At 43.4% G+C, this 19,368-nt stretch overlaps 1 pseudogene; it reads left to right on the top strand.

Annotated features, from left to right (window-relative positions):
- Nucleotides 1-56: 56 nt before the first annotated feature.
- On the top strand, nucleotides 57-19,007 carry LOC120053891 (annotated as a pseudogene).
- The last annotated feature ends 361 nt before the right edge of the window (nucleotides 19,008-19,368 follow it).

The raw sequence follows: 19,368 nt of genomic DNA, 5'->3' as shown, positions 1-19,368 counted from the left end.
TTGAGAAAACTTCCATTGGCATTGACATCAGCACCACCCATTCATTTGAAGACAGCTGATCGTGGGGGGGTGGGGGGTAGCTGACGCTACGGAACTAGGCTAGTTAGTTATCAGTACAGCCGTACACGAAATTAAAGAAATGGGTTTGAGGGCGTTATACCCGATTGAATCAATAAAGAGCAGATTAAATGGGATTGTTAACCATCTAACTTTACACTAACTAGTTTGTGCTTGCAAGCTCACCTTTTTGTTTAGTTAGCTACCTAGCTAGCTTGGCTAACGGGTAGATAGCTAGTTTAAAGTAAAAGCGTTTTTCGTAAAGCTTTTCAGGGGCCTATTCATCTTGATTATTGTCGTAACTCGTTAACTATCTGAGGACATTACCAGCTATTTTGCAAGGTAAGTAGCTAGCTCGTGAGCTATTATTTTCACGCCCATATAGAACCAACAAGCATCTCATGAGAGCAAACATTAGCTAGTTTAGCCACATTTAATGTTGTCATGTAACATGGGGGTGTGAAAAATGGCTAATGCTAGCTATTAAATTAGCTAGCTATCTGACTAACAGTCAGCAGGTTAGCTTACTCATTTGGTAACGTTAAACTAATTGTAGTTAGCTACAGTTCAATAAAACGTCTCATTATATACAATAAATAGCTTCCTTTGGGGTCAACAGCGTAACCACAGACAAAAGGGTTAGCTGTTATCTTTGGTGTAACGTAAACGTTAGCTGCTAACCAGACAACTAACTCGCATTAGCAGTTTCAACATGGCTGTTTTAGCTATTTACCATTATTTTGTGTAACGTTAGCACCAGCTAACTCGCATTATCCTTTTCAACATGGATGTTGTTACAGCCAGTCAATTTAGCCTTGGCATAAATTAGTCATAACAAGCTTATCTAACTAACGTTAGCTAGCCAGGTAAATTTGACTGAAATCTAACAACTAAACTGTACCAAATAGCCGTATATAATGTTAGCTAACTAGTATATTCTTTAATGTTAATCAACAACACTAGCTAGCTACATATTTTAATTTCTCAGTGCATTTTGTTTATCTTGAACATGTATTCTTTTCATCAATGTTATTTTACACAGGTCAGAGTTTGGAAAGTGGACTTCCTTCCTGTATGACGATTATTGTTCACTGTAACACTGCTGATCTGTGCCACTCCTCCTAGTTGCCATCCATCTGCAGAGTAGCACCATGATTGACGTCCCCACCCGGATCGTCATGAGACGCCTCCACGAGTGCGCCAAATGATATGATAGTAGCTTCTTGGATTGCACCTTGAACAGGTTCTACTGCTCTCTTTGGAGCAGCTACATTCACTACAGGTTTGGGAAAGCCTCAGGACAACCAGAACCATGGGAAACAGCTGTGTTTGTAGAGAAGACAGTGATGTGGATGATGGATCGGCAACTCGCGGGCAGCTCAGGCGAGTTGATCACACCGCTGCTGATCACCCGGAGGCACGAACCAGTCGGCCCCGGGACCCAGTCAGACCGCCCCGCCGTGGACGGGGACCCCATGAACCTCGCCGGAAGAAACAAAATGTGGACGGGCTGGTGCTGGACACACTTGCTGTCATCAGGACTCTAGTTGACAAGTAAGTGTTTGAAATGTAATTTCCAACTAAGCAAGTGGCCGTGGCATGCATAATAAACTTTGCTTCTCTTCACAAGTGTAGTTGAATATTATGTGTCAGGACTGTAGTATAGTTTGTTCAGATTATGCACTCCCTTTTGTTGGCATTTCAGGCATTAACATGGTCATTAACATGGTCTTGAGGTTTATATTTTTGTTCGGTGAGTGTATGTATGCATGCATACACACTACTAGTCAAAAGTTTTAGAACACCCCCATTTTTCCAGTTTTTAGTGAGTTTGAAGCCGATCAAGTCCAGGTAATAACCTGAAATGGTACAAAGGTAAGCGGGAAACTGCCAGAGGTTAAAAAAAGAAAAAGTTTTATCAAAAACTGAAAAATAATGTACATTTCAGAGTTTTATTTAAAAAAAGGCCTTTTTCATGGAACAAGTAATGGGTTAACAACTTACAGCTGTTCTGCAGCAATGGAAGTAAATTGAGCCTTGATACTAACAATTCCTACAGGTGTCCCAACTTTTGTTGATTACTTACAAAAACCTTCTGTCTGTATAAAAGCAGTGTTGGAACAGACTGTGTTACTACACCCTCTTAAGCATTATTTGGACATTGTACAGCAGGAAGTAGTATATTGCTATCATAATGGTGAGGAAAAGGCATTAACAAAAGGTGACAGACAGACCATTATAACCCCTAAAAGTGTAGTTATTCTCTTTAGAGAAATTGCAAAGAAAGCCAAGGTGTCAGTGAGTACAGTTTCCTACACCATCAAAATGCACTTGGAAACTCTGACGGGAAGAGGTTTGGCAGACCCAAAGCCACAACAGAATCAGAAGACACATTTCTGATAGTCAACAGCTTGCGTGATAGGTGGCTCACAGGACAACAGCTTCAAGCACAGCTAAACACTGGTCGAAGTAAGCAAGTCTCAGTTTCAACTGCGAAGAGAAGACTTTGAGCTGCAGGTTTGACAGGTCGAGTGGCAGTAAGAAAGCCATTGCTAAGATGGCAAAATTAGAAAAAGAGGCTTGCCTGGGCCATGAAGCACTGCCAGTGGACTACTCAAAATGTTAATTCTTCGGTTCATCACGCAGGGTTTTTGTATGCTGTCGAGTAGGCGAAAGGATGGTTCCTCAGTGTGTGACACCAACTGTCAAACATGGAGGAGGATGTGTGATGGTCTGGGGCTCTTTGGCTGGATCCAGAGTCGGCACCCTGAACCAAAACGGCTACCACAGCATTTTGCAGTGCCATGCCATACCCTCTGGTGTACGCCTAGTTGGTCAGGGGTCCATCCTACAGTAAGATAATGACCCAAAACATACCTCCAGGCTATGTCACAACTACCTTAGAAGAAAAGAACAACACAGTAGGCTTCAAATCATGGAATGGCCAGCACAGTCTCCAGACTTAAACCCCATCGAGCTGGTTTGGGATGAACTGGGCAGAAGGGTGAAAGCAAAGCAACCTACAAGTGCAACACATTTGTGGGAACTTCTAGAACAGTGTTGGGAAGAACTTTCCGAACAATATTTGATTTCCATTGTTGAAAGAATGCCTTGAGTGTGTTCGGCTGTTAAAACTGCAAAAGGTGACTACTTTGAGTAAAAAATGTAGATTACATTTTGTTAAACAAAACTAATACATAATTTTTTGGTCCCCAATTGTTTATTTTTTCTATGATTTAATTTCAGAGTACATTAAGACATTAAAATGTGAATTTCAATAAAAACTGGAAAAATTGAGATGTTAACTTTTGACCGTGTATGTATATATTATACACACAGTACCAGTCAAAAGTTTGGACACACCTACTCATTCAACGGTTTTTCTTTATTTTTACATTTGTAGAATAATAGTGAAACTGTTAAATAACACATATGGAAATCATGTAGTAACCAAAAAAGTGTTAAACAAATCAAAATATATTTTATATTTGAGATTCTTTAAAGTAGCCACTCTTTTCCTTGACAGCTTTGCACACTCTTGGCATTCTCTCAACCAGCTTCATGAGGTAGTCACCTGGAATGTATTTAAATGAAAAGTTAATTTGTGGAATTTCTTTTCCTAATGTGTTTGAGCCAATCAGTTGTTGTGACAAGGTAAGGGTGGTATACAGAAGATAGCTCTATTTGGTAAAAAACCAAGTCCATATAATGGCAAAAACAGCTCACATAAGCAAAGAGAAATGACATCAAGCGCTTTGATGAAACTGGCTTTCATGAGGACTGACACAGGAAGAGAAGACCCAAAGTTACCTCTACTGCAGAGGATAAGTTCAGTAGAGTTACCAGCCTCAGAAATTGCAGCCCAAATAAATCCTTCAGAGTTCATACTAACAGACACATCTCACCATCAACTGTTCAGAGGAGACTGCATGAATAAGGCCTTCATGGTCGAATTGCTGCAAAGAAACCACTACTAAAGGACACCAATAATAAGAAGAGACTTGCTTGGGCCAAGAAACACGAGCAATGGACATTAGACCGGTGGAAATCTGTCCTTTGGTCTGATGAGTCCAAATTTGAGATTTTTGGTTCCAACCGACGTGTCTGTGAGACTCAGTAGGTGAGCGGGCGATCTCCGCATGTGTGGTTCCCACCGTGAAGCATGTAGGAGGAGGTGTGATGGTGTGGGGGTGCTTTGTGACACTGTCTGTGATTTATTTAGAATTCAAGGCACACTTAACTGGCATGGCTACCACAGCATTCTGCAGCGATACGCCATCTCATCTGGTTTGTGCTTAGTCCCACTATCATTTGTTTTTCAGCGGGACAATGACCCAACACACCACCAGGCTGTGTAAGGGCTATTTGATCAAGAAGGAGAGTGATGGAGTGCTGCATCAGATAACCTGGCCTCCACAATCACCCAACCTCAACCCAATTGAGATGGTTTGGGATGAGTTGGACCGCAGAGTGAAGGAAAAACAGCCAACAAGTGCTCAGCATATGTGGGAACTACTTCAAGACTGTTGGAAAAGTATTCCTCATAAAGCTGGATGAGAGAATGCCAAGAGTGCAAAGCTGTCATCAAGGCAAAGGGTGGATACTTTGAAGAATCTCAAATCAAATATATTTTGATTTGTTTAAAACCTTTTTGTTTTTTGGTTACCACATGATTCCATATGTGTTATCATAGTTTTGACGTCTTCACTATTATTCTACAATGTAGAAAATAGTCAAATAAAGAAAAACCCTTGAATGAGTAGGTGTAAACTTTTGAATAGTACTGTATATTCCAGACTAATTATTTTTTTGATTTGTGTGTATTGTTGTCTTACTGCACTGTTGGAGCTAGAAACATAAGGATTGCACCTGTGATAACAGCAGAAAAATATGTGTATGCAACCAATAAGATTGGATTTGAAGACAGATTCTCCTCTTGGGTTATCCAGGAGGGGTTCCCCAGGGATCAGTATTACTGCTGTTAGTGGTCAGATTTACAGGCAGGGTGAGGGAGGCCGATGGGCCAGTCTCGCTCGCAGACAAAACGACAACAGTCGCACGCACATCCATCACACTGCTCCACTCTCTCTGCCTCCGACTTGTCATCTGAATTTCGTAACTGCTTAGACCAGACGTAACCAATGATTGAACTTCATTGTCACAAGATTCTCTGTTCACCATCACATTTTGTTTTTTTGTCAGTGACCAAGAGCCTCCCTACTCCATGATCACGCTGCATGAGATGGCAGAAACGGGTAAGACAGATGTACTTATGATTGCTTATGAGAACAGTAAGAGGAACTCTGTCCTCTGATGCTTTATCTCCTCTGTGTCAAATTAAATACTTAGTGAGGCCTCTTGTCAGCTGTAACCTACGGATATCGATGACTAGTGGATCTTAAGGTTGTTCAAGGCTCTTCTAGCCGACATAATGATGCTAATGCTGGCTACCCAGTCAGTCTCTGTCCTCAGGCCATAATGTGCCTTTCTGCCTGCCTATTAGTCAATCTCATCTGATCCTTCAGCTAGAATGTGTTCATTCTACATTAATGAGCCTTTTATTTTTGATTTAACCTTTATTTAACTATGCAAGTCAGTTAAGAACAAATTCTTATTTATAATGACGGCCTACCAAAAGGCAAAAGGCCAGCTGTGGGGACGGGGACTGTGATTTAAAAAGAAATCAAATAAGTAAAATAAAACACATCACGACAAGAAAGACTACATTCCCTAAAGAGAGACCGAAGAGTCTTGTTTGTAACCTTTTACTATTCCCCGTTAAAGCTGTTCATTTTGAGAACAAGACCCATGCTTTCAGAGCATTATGCTCGTGAGTGGCAGGTCTGAGCCTTTCTTTGGCTGGTATCTAAGAGGTGGATTTAGCACAGCCTAACTGGGTCTTAACTACTGTATCCTGCCCTCCAGCATGTCTCGTCCCCTCTCATTGCCACAACTGTGCTGTTTACTTTATAAGTGCATCTCTTCCTTTGATGGTTGAGAGAGTTGTAGGTTTGGGGCAGGGCAGTCAGGTGTTGACTCTCCACTATGGAAAGGGAAGAATGGAGTTATTCCTGGGCCTTATCAGGGATAGGAGTGGGGTAGCTGGTGGTGGGATATAAAGGGTCACTAGTATTTTATTCACCACCGCATTTCAGCTTTTCTTATGTTCATCAATGATGTTGTGGATATCTGTAAAAGACATCAATCTGCCTTATGTGCTGCTGTTGCCACAGAGGGAAGTACACAGTGGGTTGCATAGTCTGATCACAGGGAAAGGTTAGAAATGAGTCAATTCTTTTGAATTGAGGATTGGCAGGAGGAAGAGAAACCCCAAAATTGCTCACTTTCAACAGAATTCAACCGTAAATGAGTTTCGGTTTCTGGCCAGTTGAGTGATGATGCACAAGAAAGCCCCCAAGCAGACATGTTTCAACAACCTCAATGACCGCATATCTGCATCAAGTTTGACAACTAACTACAAAGAGCAATGGGGCTGTTAATTACCAGTTTTGCTCTCCGCTGCTAACCTCCACTCCCTCCCCTGTCCCATCCCCTATGCTACCTAAGATGACGGCTGGTTGGAGGTGGTCCAGTCTCTTATCCGGGTGATACCACTGGACGACCCATTGGGACCAGCTGTGATCACCCTGCTGCTTGACGAGTGCCCATTGCCCACAAAAGTAAGTACTAGTTACCATCTGGGTCTCTAGTTCCCACTTGGGCCTGATAAAATCTGCGTTCTGGAGAACGTGGACAAAATCCAGACATTTTCAAAAGGAATTCAAAAATGTATTGAAATGTAGGAAATCAACTAAATGTATTCAAGTTATTAAAAAATGCATTCATTTGCCCACGATTTTCACAAGACAAATACATCAGTCATTTGTATTTTCCCTAAAACGTTCCTTGTATTTTTTACCCCCTTTTTCTCCCCAATTTCGTGATATCCAATTATGATCTTGTTTCATCACTGCAACTCCCCAATGGGATTGGGAGAGGCGAAGGTCAAGTCATGACTCATCAAACCGCGCTTCTTAACACCCGCTCGCTTAAACCAGAAGCCAGCCACACCAATGTCTCGGAGGAAACACTTGAGGTGGGCCTGCAGGCGCCCAGCCCGCCACAAGAAGTCGCTAGAGCGTAATGAGCCAGGTAGAGCCCCCTCCCCCGGCCTAACCCAGACGACACTGGGCCAATTGTGCGCCGCCCTATTGGACTCCCAGTCATGGACGGTTTTGACACAGCCTGGGATCGAACCCGGGTCTGTAGTGCTTTAGACCGCTGCCCCACTCGGGAGGCCTCCCTAAAACTTTCTGAAGAGGCAACGGCGGACTTATCATTAGGCAGACGAGGCAATTGCCTTAGGCCTCACATCATCAAGGGGCCTCATGAGCTGGGCATAAAAAATGTAATAATAATTTATCCGCTTGATGCCCACCAAGCTCTGCTCGAGGTATAATAAATGCAAAAAAAAATCCCCATGTTAAGCTAGAGATGTTTTTTTTTGCATGGGCTGCGTCTCTATCCACCGCATCAGCCGATGTCGGTCTTCCGGAATCCGCGGTGGAAGGTGGCAGTGCTACAGCACTGTTTGTCAGACCTGGAGATGTCTCAAAAATAAATATGTCTTCTCATGGAAAAACCAAACGGTTTGGCCTACAAATTAATATTACCCCTCTATTGAAAGATGAGACTCCCACGAACACTATGGTGTACTCCATTTTGTTCTACACACACACACACACACACACACAAGTGTCACAGGGACTCTGGAGGTAACCTGGTACCGTGACGAAAAATTAATGGAATTTATAGTCCAAGGTATACAGGTAATTCCACAGTTACATTTTTTTTAAATCCTGAGCTTTCTTTTATCTCTTAGATATAGGACAGACACTTCAAAACAGACTTCCTTTTTTATAAAAAACATTTACCATCTGTTTTTCCGTGTATGAATCTGTTATTCAGTGTGTCTATAGGCTAATAGCAGTAAGCCCAAACTCAATGTTTCTTCATGTTTCCTTTATACAGGGGTCCTAAAATTCCAAATCAAATACCTAAATTTCCTTGGTATGACCATCTTAAAAAAATTGCATATGTTAGTTTAGTAGTAGTCTCATGTCGGCAATGCCATAACTAAAAATCATGTTGCTGTCACGCCTCTCTTGGAGGTCTGGAGGATTTTGTATTGTAAAAATGGTTTGAATGGTTCGCTGACTGCAAGCGGCAAGATTTTGATTGGATGTTACATTTCAAGAACCCTCCCCCCACATGCCTGTTACATTTCAAGAACCCTCCCCCCACATGCCTGTTGTTGCTACATGTTATGTTCATCGCTGTTTTCAGATCGGGAAGGAGTGGTTCTGTATGCTAGTTTGCAATATTGCATTCTGTTATGAGGTGTCCTCTTTACACAATCGACATGCATCAACCTATTTTGATTGGGTTTTAATCAATGATTTCCTGACCATCCTTACCATAGACTGTAAAAATAATCATCACACACTGTTGCACCTAAGACACTAATCTAGTGAGCACTATTGGAGCACCACCTGCTTTCTGGCCAAGAAGAGTATGGCAATGAATCCGATACATGTTCTACATATACTTAGTGTACAAAACATTAGGAACACCTTCCTAATAATGCTTTGCACCCCCTTTTGCCCTCATAACGGCCTTAATTCATTGCGTCATGTACTCTACAAGTTGTCAAGTGACTCCAATGCTTCCCACAGTTGTCTGATGTTGGCTGGATGTCCTTTTGGGTGGTGGACTATTATTGATAAACACGGGAAACTGTTGATTGTGAAAAACCCTGCACTGTTCCAGTTCTTGACACACTCAAACCGGTGTGCCTGGCACCTACTACCATACCCCGTTCTACAGTGCCTTGCAAAAGTATTCATCCCCCTTGGCATTTTACCTATTTTGTTGCATTACAACCTGGAATTAAAATGGATTTATTGGGGGGTTTGTATCATTTGATTTGATACAAACTGTAAATCGGCCACTGTAAATCACTTAAATCTTCTGTCTTGCCCATTCACCCTCTGAATGGCTGACATGCACAATCCATGTCTCAAGGCTTAAAAGTCCTTCTTTAACCTTTCTCCCCTTCATCTACACTGATTTGAAGTGGATTTAGCAGGTGACATCAATAAGGGATCATAGCTTTCACCTGGTCAGTCTGTCATGGAAAGAGCAGTGTTTTGTAATGTTTTGTACCCTCAGTGTATATTAAGACAGAGGGGTGCTGTTTCGCTCGCTCGGGTACTTTCTCCAGTGAGAGTTTTTGCTAGAAAGTTAATGAGTGCACTGTTCAGATGCTGAAATGTATTTTGGATAAATGTGCAAACGTAACCTACTTTTTGAAGTGATTTGTTTTGACAATCCGATGAAAACATGACTGGTTGTGTTCATGGCACATTTTAAAAGGGTAATACATTTTTACAGTTAAAGTACGTCTTTACTATTAAATTTAGGAGAGGGGGGGGGGGGGGGCACTGCATTCACATGAGCGCTACAGAAACAGAGGTCTCCGGATGTGGTATAATCATTGTTGTGGACTTAGTTTCTAGAAAAACTAAATAGTATGTTCTAAGTGTGATTTTGAGCGAAAACCTGAAAAAAATGGGGAAAACGGATACCTTGAAAAACAAAGGAGAACGGAATTTGGGGAAAAACTAAATGGAATTCTGGGTTTTTTAAACAGATTTTATAGGGCCCTACCTGTAATGTCGCTACGATCCATCTTCCTTGCCTTATGCCTACACAGTACTCTTAATTCAAAGCGCAAATTCCCAAAGCATGATTGTCCACTCCTACGCACTCCTTGAGAGCAGCTGATCACAACACGCCAATCTTATTGTCAAGTACAGGGTTTTTCTGCTGGAGGCCAACTTTTAGTGTATTTCTCTGCTTTGAGTCAGCACTGTACTTTTGTCTCTTAAAGATTCATCTTTTGAAAAAGAGAAACCCACAGTCTTGGCTCAGAATTTTTACTCTCTATTGAGAGGGATTCAGTGTTTTTGTTTATCTAGTCAGTGTAGCCTGTTGCTTTACCTGTTTTATTCCATATAGGCTTACAGAGAAAGTGGGTATTAAGTAGATTTGAACATTGCCAATCTAAAGGTTTTTCTGTGTTGGACTTTCATAAGTGCTTGTTTCCCTTACTTTGTTAGGACGCTCTACAGAAGCTGTCCGGGATGCTGAGCCTGAGTTCCACTGTGGCCCACCAGGATGCTGTCATCCCTTCCAAGCACCGCAACACTACAGCTGTACTGGGCTGCCTGGCTGAGAAACTGGCTGGTGAGTGTGGATGCAACCTGATCTCCCTCATTCTCTTACACACACACACCAACTCACAGAATATACCGCGTGAATATGTATGAAAATGCTCTTTAATGCTCCAGGTTATTTGACCCGAGCTGCTCAACCAGTTTTTAGCATATCAAGTGGTCAGTGTGAACTGAAAGCGCTGATCCAGCAGGTTTGAGTTGGTCTGTCATGACATGGCCAAAGTGCTCTGCCTTTGCTCTGACAGCTCTGCTGAGCCTGCAGCACTGGGCTGTGGAGGGTGGTCAGGGTGAAATGATTCAGTCTGTCTGACATACCCAACAGGGGTTGCCTCTATTAATCAATGTAGGGGCGGCAGGTAGCCTATTGGTTAGAGCGTTGGGCCAGTAACCGAAAAGTTGCTAGATCGAATCCCTGAGCTGAAAAGGTAAAAATCTGTCGTTCTGCCCCTGAACAAGGCAGTTTAAAATATATATATACAGTGGGGAGAACAAGTATTTGATACACTGACGATTTTGCAGGATTTCCTACTTACAAAGCATGTAGAGGTCTGTCATTTGTATCATAGGTACACTTCAACTGTAAGAGACGGAATCTAAAACAAAAATCCAGAAAATCACATTCTATGATTTTTAAGTAATTAATTTGCATTTTATTGTGTGACATAAGTATTTGATCACCTACCAACCAGTAAGAATTCCGGCTCTCACAGACCTGTTAGTTTTTCTTTAAGAAGCCGTCCTGTTCTCCACTCATTACCTGTATTAACTGCACCTGTTTGAACTCGTTACCTGTATAAAAGACACCTGTCCACACACTCAATCAAACAGACTCCAACCTCTCCACAATGGCCAAGACCAGAGAGCTGTGTAAGGACATCAGGGATAAAATTGTAGACCTGCACAAGGCTGGGATGGGCTACAGGACAATAGGCAAGCAGCTTGGTGAGAAGGCAACAACTGTTGGCGCAATTATTAGAAAATGGAAGACGTTCAAGATGACGGTCAATCACCCTCGGTCTGGGGCTCCATGCAAGATCTCACCTTGTGGGGCATCAATGATCATGAGGAAGGTGAGGGATCAGCCCAGAACTACACGGCTGGACCTGGTCAATGACCTGAAGAGAGCTGGGACTACAGTCTCAAAGAAAACCATTAGTAACACACTACGCCGTCATGGATTAAAATCCTGCAGCGCACGCAAGGTCCCCCTGCTCAAGCCAGCACGTGTCCAGGCCCGTCTGAAGTTTGCCAATGACCATCTGGATGATCCAGAGGAGGAATGGGAGAAGGTCATGTGGTCTGATGAGACAAAAATAGAGCTTTTTGGTCCAAACTCCACTAGCTGTGATTGGAGGAAGAAGAAGGATGAGTACAACCGCAAGAACACCATCCCAACCGTGAAGCATGGAGGTGGAAACATCATTCTTTGGGGATGCTTTTCTGCAAAGGGGACAGGACGACTGCACCGTATTGAGGGGAGGATGGATGGGGCCATGTATCGCGAGATCTTGGCCAACAACCTCCTTCCCTCAGTAAGAGCATTGAAGATGGGTCGTGGCTGGGTCTTCCAGCATGACAACGACCCGAAACACACAGCTAGGGCAACTAAGGAGTGGCTCCGTAAGAAGCATCTCAAGGTCCTGGAGTGGCCTAGCCAGTCTCCAGACCTGAACCAAATAGAAAATCTTTGGAAGGAGCTGAAAGTCCGTATTTCCCAACGACAGCCCCGAAACCTGAAGGATCTGGAGAAGGTCTGTATGGAGGAGTGGGACAAAATCCCTGCTGCAGTGTGTGCAAACCTGGTCAAGAACTACAGGAAACGTATGATCTCTGTAATTGCAAACAAAGGTTTCTGTACCAAATATTAACTTCTGCTTTTCTGATGTATCAAATACTTATGTCATGCAATAAAATGCAAATTAATTACTTAAAAATCATACAATGTGATTTTCTGGATTTTTGTTTTAGATTCCGTCTCTCACAGTTGATGTGTACTTATGATAAAAATTACAGACCTCTACATGCTTTGTAAGTAGGAAAACCTGCAAAATTGGCAGTGTATCAAATACTTGTTCTCCCCACTGTATGTATATTTCACCTTTATTTAATCAGGTAGGCCAGTTGAGAACAAGTTTCCATTTTCAACTGTGACCTGGCCAAGATCAAGCAACGCAGTGCGACAAAAACAACACAGAGTTGTTAACCCACAACACAGTTAACCCACTGTTCCTAGGCCATCATTGTAAATAAGAATTTGTTCTTAACTGACTTGCCTAGTTAAATAAAAAATGTCTGTTTGTTTACAACCCAAACTGTGAACTGCACCTTTTCTTTCTCTGGAAGATCTGAGGTAACCTTGGTGCAATCCTGTGCTTTTACTGTGGCCCTGAGCATTGTTTCTCCTCCTAACACCCACTCCACATGTCTCATCTCTCAGGTCCAGCGAGCATTGGACTCCTGAGCCCTGGAACCCTGGAGTACCTGCTGGAGAGCCTGGTGAGAGAACACACAGATCTAGAATATCATAAATTCTGTTACAAGCTGTCAATAGTCATGTACTTGGGTTGCATGTCGTTTTTCTGTAGAATGAGGATGAGACCTTGTCTAATTTATGTCAATCTCTGTTCCCAGAGTTCTGAGGCACATCCTACTGTTATGCTCTTTGCCCTCATAGCCTTGGAGAAGTTCTCACAGACCAGTAAGTTTGTCCCCAACTCCTGTACATTGGCCATGAAACGGACAACTAACTGTCATATTTCACTGTTGCAGGTGAGAACAAGCTAACAGTGTCCGAGTCGTGTATAGGTGACCGGCTGGGGATTCTGGAATCGTGGGCTGACCACACAGACTACCTGAAGCGCCAGGTCGGCTTCTGTTCCCAATGGAGCCTGGATAACCTCTGTGAGTAGTAGACTACATCATGTTAGTGAGGACAGTTCTCATCCACATTTCCCCACACAACAGATTTCCCCACAGTGCTCTTGGCTTTAGCAGCAGTCCATTGTTCCTTGTGTGAAGAGGCTTTAAGCTCCTTGCAGGGTGTGATGTGCCTTCAGAATATGCACTTAGCAGCACAGTTGAGATTGGTTGAGGAGGTGTGTGTGTGTGTGTGAGAGACTGACTTATACCATTCCCTCTCCTCAGTCCTGAAAGATGGTCGTCAGTTCACCTATGAGAAGGTGAACCTGAGCAACATCAATGCCATGCTGAACAGCAACGACGTCAGCGAGTATCTTAAGATCTCTCCTAGTGGACTCGAGGTGAGGGGTGTCTATGTAGAAGGGCCGGGACAAAACCAGCATCTCGATCTCATTAGTATCGTGGCAAGGAAACAAAACACGAAGCGGATGTAACTTCTTTAGGAAAACTTCCCTGATGTTGGAAACAAACATTATGCTGTCATCCAGAGTCACATTTATTTCTTTTCCAAGCTATAGCACAATATTTTACATACAGCAGGTTTTTAAAGGACCAAAGAGTTTGTTCTGCTTCGGGTTTTCATTTTTGCCATGGAAAGAATATTGTGATCCTGGTATTGTCCCAGCCTTACTATCCAACAAGCCTAACAGAGCAGTGGTCTTGCAGTGACTAGAGTGATCCAAACTCAACTTTCTGTAGGGGCACTGTGTTGCACACATAAGGAATTATTATACTATATGTTCCAGTCATGGGAAAGGCCAGCATTACACTGTAGTCAGTTTATTATGTAGCCAGTTTATTAGGTACACCCATCTAGTACCAGGTCAGACCCCCCCCTTTGCCTCCAGAACAGCCTAAATTCTTTGGGGCATGGATTCTTCAAGGTGTCGCTTTCTAGCATTGCTCGATTGGTATCAAGGGAACTAACGTGTGCCAGGAAAACATTACCCACACCATCGCCACCAGCCTGTACCTTTGACACCAGGCAGGATGGGGCCATGGACTCATGCTGCTTACTCCAAATCCTAGCTCTGCTATCAGCATGATGCAACAGGAACCGGGATTCATCGCAATGTTTTTCACTCCTCAATTGTCCAGTGTTGGTGATCATGTGCCGACTGGAGCCGCTTCTTCTTGCTTTTAGCTAATAGGAGTGGAACCTGGTGTGGTCGTCTGCTGCAATAGCCCATCCGTGACAAGGACCAACGAGTTGTGCGTTCACGAGATGCCGTTCTGCACACCACTGTTGTACTGTGCTGTTATTTGCCTGTTTGTGTCCCGTCTGTTAGCTTGCACGATTCTTGCCATTCTTTCGACCGCTCTCATCAACGAGCTGTTTTTGCCCACAGAACTGCCGCTGACTGGATGTTATTTGTTTGTTGCACCATTATCGGTAAACCATAGACGCTGTTGTGTGTGTGTGAGAAGGCCAGAAGGCCGGCCGTTTCTGAGATGCTGGATCCGGCGCGCCAGGAACTGACAATCATACCACGTCACGCTCAAAGTCGCGTAGGTCACTCGTTTTGCCCATTCTAACGTTCAATCGAACAGTAACTGAATGCCTCATTGCCTGTCTGCCTGCTTTATATAGCAAGCCACGGCCACGTGACTCACTGTCTATAGGAGCTATCCATTTTCGTCAACGGGGGGGGGCGTGTACCTAAAACTTTTCAGTCGTGGCCAAAAGTTTTGAGAATGACACAAATATTAATTTCCACAAAGTTTGCTGCTTCAGTGTCTTTAGATATTTTTGTCAGATGTTACTATGGAATACTGAAATATAATTACAAGCATTTCATAAGTGTCAAAGGCTTTTATTGACAATTACATGAAGTTGATGCAAAGAGTCAATATTTGCAGTGTTGACCCTTCTTTTTCAAGACCTCTGCAATCCGCTCTGGCATACTGTCAATTAACTTCTGGGCCACATCCTGACTGATGGCAGCCCATTCTTGCATAATAATTCTTGCATAATCAATGCTTGGAGTTAGTCAGAATTTGTGGGTTTTTGTTTGTCCACCCGCCTCTTGAGGATGGACCACAAGTTCTCAATGGGATTAAGGTCTGGGGAGTTTCCTGGCCATGGACCCGAAATATCGATGTTTTGTTCCCCAAGCCACTTAGTTATCACTTTTGCCTTATGGCAAGGTGCTCCATCATGCTGGAAAAGGCATTGTTCGTCACCAAACTGTTCCTGGATGGTTGGGAGAAGTTGCTCTCGGAGGATGTGTTGGTATTATTCTTTATTCATGGCTGTGTTCTTAGGCAAAATTGTGAGTGAGCCCACTCCCTTGGCTGAGAAGCAACCCTGTTGGTTGCTTTAATGCTTTACTGTTGGCATGACACAGGACTGATGGTAGCACTCACCTTGTCTTCTCCGGACAAGCATTTTTCCGGATGCCCCAAACAATCGGAAAGGAGATTCATCAGAGAAAATGACTTTACCCCAGTCCTCAGCAGTCCAATCCCTGTACCTTTTGCAGAATATCAGTCTGTCGCTGATGTTTTTCCTGGAGAGAAGTGGCTTCTTTGCTGCCCTTCTTGACACCAGGCCATCCTCCAAAAGTCTTCGCCTCACTGTGCGTGCAGATGCACTCACACCTGCCTGCTGTCATTCCTGAGCAAGCTCTGTACTGGTGGTGCCCCGATCCCGCTGCTGAATCAACTTTAGGAGACAGTCCTGGCGCTTGCTGGACTTTCTTGGGCGCCCTGAAGCCTTCTTCACAACAATTGTACCGCTCTCCTTGAAGATCTTGATGATCCGATAAATCGTTGATTTAGGTGTAATCTTACTGGCAGCAATATCCTTTCCTGTGAAGCCCTTTTTGTGCAAAGCAATGATGACAGCACGTGTTTCCTTGCAGGTAACCATGGTTGACAGAGGAAGAACAATGATTCCAAGCACCACCCTCCTTTTGAGGCTTCCAGTCTGTTATTCGAACTCAATCAGCATGACAGAGTGATCTCCAGCCTTGTCCTCGTCAACACTCACACCTGTGTTAACAAGAGAATCACTGACATGATGTCAGCTGGTCCTTTTGTGACAGGGCTGAAATGCAGTGGAAATGTTTTTGGGGGATTCAGTTCATTTGCATGGCAAATAGGGACTTTGCAATTAATTACAATTCATCTGATCACTCTTCATAACATTCTGGAGTATATGCAAATTGCCATCATACAAACTGAGGCAGCAGACTTTGTGAAAATTTATATTTGTGTCATTCTCAAAACTTTTGGCCACAACTGTACACTGACGGGTATAATACTTGTTTCCATAGAGATAACAGATCTGCCCTTTTCTCCCCTCCCAAGGCGCGCTGCGACGCATCCTCCTTCGAGAGTGTCCGCTGTACCTTCTGTGTGGACTCAGGCGTGTGGTACTATGAGGTCACTGTGGTCACCTCAGGGGTCATGCAGATTGGCTGGGCCACCAAGGATAGCAAGTTCCTCAACCATGTAAGTGTTCACATTCTTTACTGATACACACAGCAAGCAGTGTTTATTCATGCTAGACTGAATGCCATAATGTGTGTGTTTCAGGAGGGCTATGGGATAGGAGATGACGAATATTCATGTGCATATGATGGCTGCAGGCAGCTAATCTGGTACAATGCTCGCAGTAAGCCACACTCCCACCCCTGTTGGAAAGAGGGTAAGTTCTACCCGAACTCCATACAGGATTTATGTAGCTCAGAGAGGCTGGCTGTAATGGGAGATGACTGTTGGGACCTCAGCTTACACACATTTGTTACTGAGCTACTGGCCCTTACAAGCCTATGCTTAAGCTTTACACTCTTGTTGATCTGTAGGAGATGTCATCGGTTTCCTACTGGACCTCGGTAAGAAGCAGATGCTTTTCTACCTGAATGGACATGAACTCCCCCCAGAGAAGCAGGTGTTCTCCTCAGCAACGTGAGTATACACACCCTACTCCTGCTCGCTCCCTTCTATGGACATAATCCACCCCACACAAGTATTCACATGCTGTACATTTCAGTAACTCACTGCCACATCCAATGTCCTCCCTATTCTTCCACTTACCTTAGTCTCTCTACTTCATCTCTTTCTCAGGTCTGGCTTCTTTGCAGCAGCAAGTTTCATGTCCTACCAACAATGTGAGTTTAACTTTGGGGCGAAGCCCTTCCGCCACCCCCCATCTGTTAAATTCAGCACCTTCAATGACTTTGCCTCGCTGGCGTCTGATGAGAAGATTATCCTTCCCAGGTAAGTCTGAGGTAATGGAGCCTTGAGGGAAATGGTTAGGCTCTAAATGATCACTCTGGTTGAACAACTGCACATTAAAACTGCACATTATGTGAACTCCTATGTAGCTTTTCATGACTCTGCTTGTGTGTTTCCCTCAGACACCGGCGCCTGGCCCTGCTGAAGCAGGTGAGCATCAGAGACAACTGCTGCACCCTCTGCTGTGACCAGATGGCCGATACGGAGCTGAGACCCTGCGGACACAGGTACAACAACTTCCCTCTCTTTTTCACCACTTGTACCTATCTAGCCATTTGCCTATGTGTTACAGCTCCTTACATGGCCTCTGTGTGTTTGTCTGTCTCCTTAGTGGGATGTGTATGGAGTGTGCCTTACAGTTGGAGACATGCCCGCTGTGTCGCCAGGACATTCAGACACGTGTCAGACTCATCTCACACGTGTCTTGACACATCACCTCCAAACCAGGACATGAATACTCCTCCCCAACCCTCCCCTCCTCCAATCCCAACCAATAGGACAATGGGGCTGTGCTAGGATTTGTGACCGGACCCTGGGCCTAATTTGAGGAGGGAGTGCTGGTGGGACCTGACGAAGACCCCCAGGAGAGAGACTATGTAGGGAGAATAGAACAAGGAGGGGTAACCTTTTCTTCATCTGCACTCCATGGAGCGTTCTCTCTGTGAGGAGATGGGCCCCATACCAGTCTGAGAGCAAGAAAGTGCTGGGAGAGTGAGAGGGCAGGAAGGCAATTTTGAGATATTAGCAGGCAGCAGCATTTCCAGAATTGCCTCATCAATCTTAATGTCATAAACTCACACAGTATCTGCACATGGATCTGCCTAATGTTCCCTCAGGATCTGGTCAATGTGTCCTGTGTATCTCTGCTCAAACGTTTTAAATGTATCTGTGATTCTCTTGTTTTCTGACTAAACGTAAAGGCACAACAACAAAAATACTATTTTAACTCCCTGCTCAAACATACAATACCAACTGAGCACAGATTTGTCTATTACTCTCCATCTCTCGCGCTCTCCTTTACTTGAAGCATTTCTGAGTTGATTGAATAATCATTCTGTTATAAATTAGATTGCAAAATTAACAAAAGAACTCTGATTCAAAAAGTATCATATTTGTGTACGTGCAATTAAAACTAAATTAAGTTGATTGAAATTAAGTTATTGAAATCACAGCTAATTGGGATAGTTTTGATTCCCAGGATAGCCTGAAGTGGTTGTGGAAAATCATTCAGAATCAGAGGATGTTGTCAGAAGATATCACACATCTCTGTTAGTATGAATGACTACATTTGGTCACAGTGCAAATTTGGAGGGCCAATTGTCTCCATTCCAGAAAATGAGTCATGGAAGAACTTATGAAACAATTGCACTTTCAATTTATCTTAACGTCTTAATGGAGTAGCCCCAGGGGTCCCAAAGATGTGATTTACTGATTGATCATTGTTTTCTGAATTGTGATATTTGTAATAATAAATGTATTCAAGTAACTGTCCAGTGTTTCCAGATTTCTATGAACTATAATTAAAAACAATGAGTGAACATTTTTTGGAAGGAAAACTATTTAAGTAATGATCTTAAAAAGCAGTTTTTTTGGGGAGTACCCCAACAACAGAATGTGTGGGTGTAAACCGGTCATTAAAACTATTCATGGGAGCTCATCCCCACAGCAAGCGTTTCTGAAACAGTCTGTGTTTTTTCTCCAATGTGTTCTTTGACTACAAATACGATTATAGGATGAGAACATTATTTGGGAATATGAACTTTTAAAAGTGAGATTTTCACTGGACAGTTACTGTAATCTTATGTTGCTTGTCAAAGATGCCATTATTATTGACATGATTTAGCCATGGGCT

Source organism: Salvelinus namaycush, chromosome 9, assembly GCF_016432855.1.
Source record: "Salvelinus namaycush isolate Seneca chromosome 9, SaNama_1.0, whole genome shotgun sequence".
NCBI classification, from domain to species: domain Eukaryota; kingdom Metazoa; phylum Chordata; class Actinopteri; order Salmoniformes; family Salmonidae; genus Salvelinus; species Salvelinus namaycush.
Note: the sequence above shows the minus strand (reverse complement) of the source record. Positions and strands in the feature narration are given on the sequence as shown.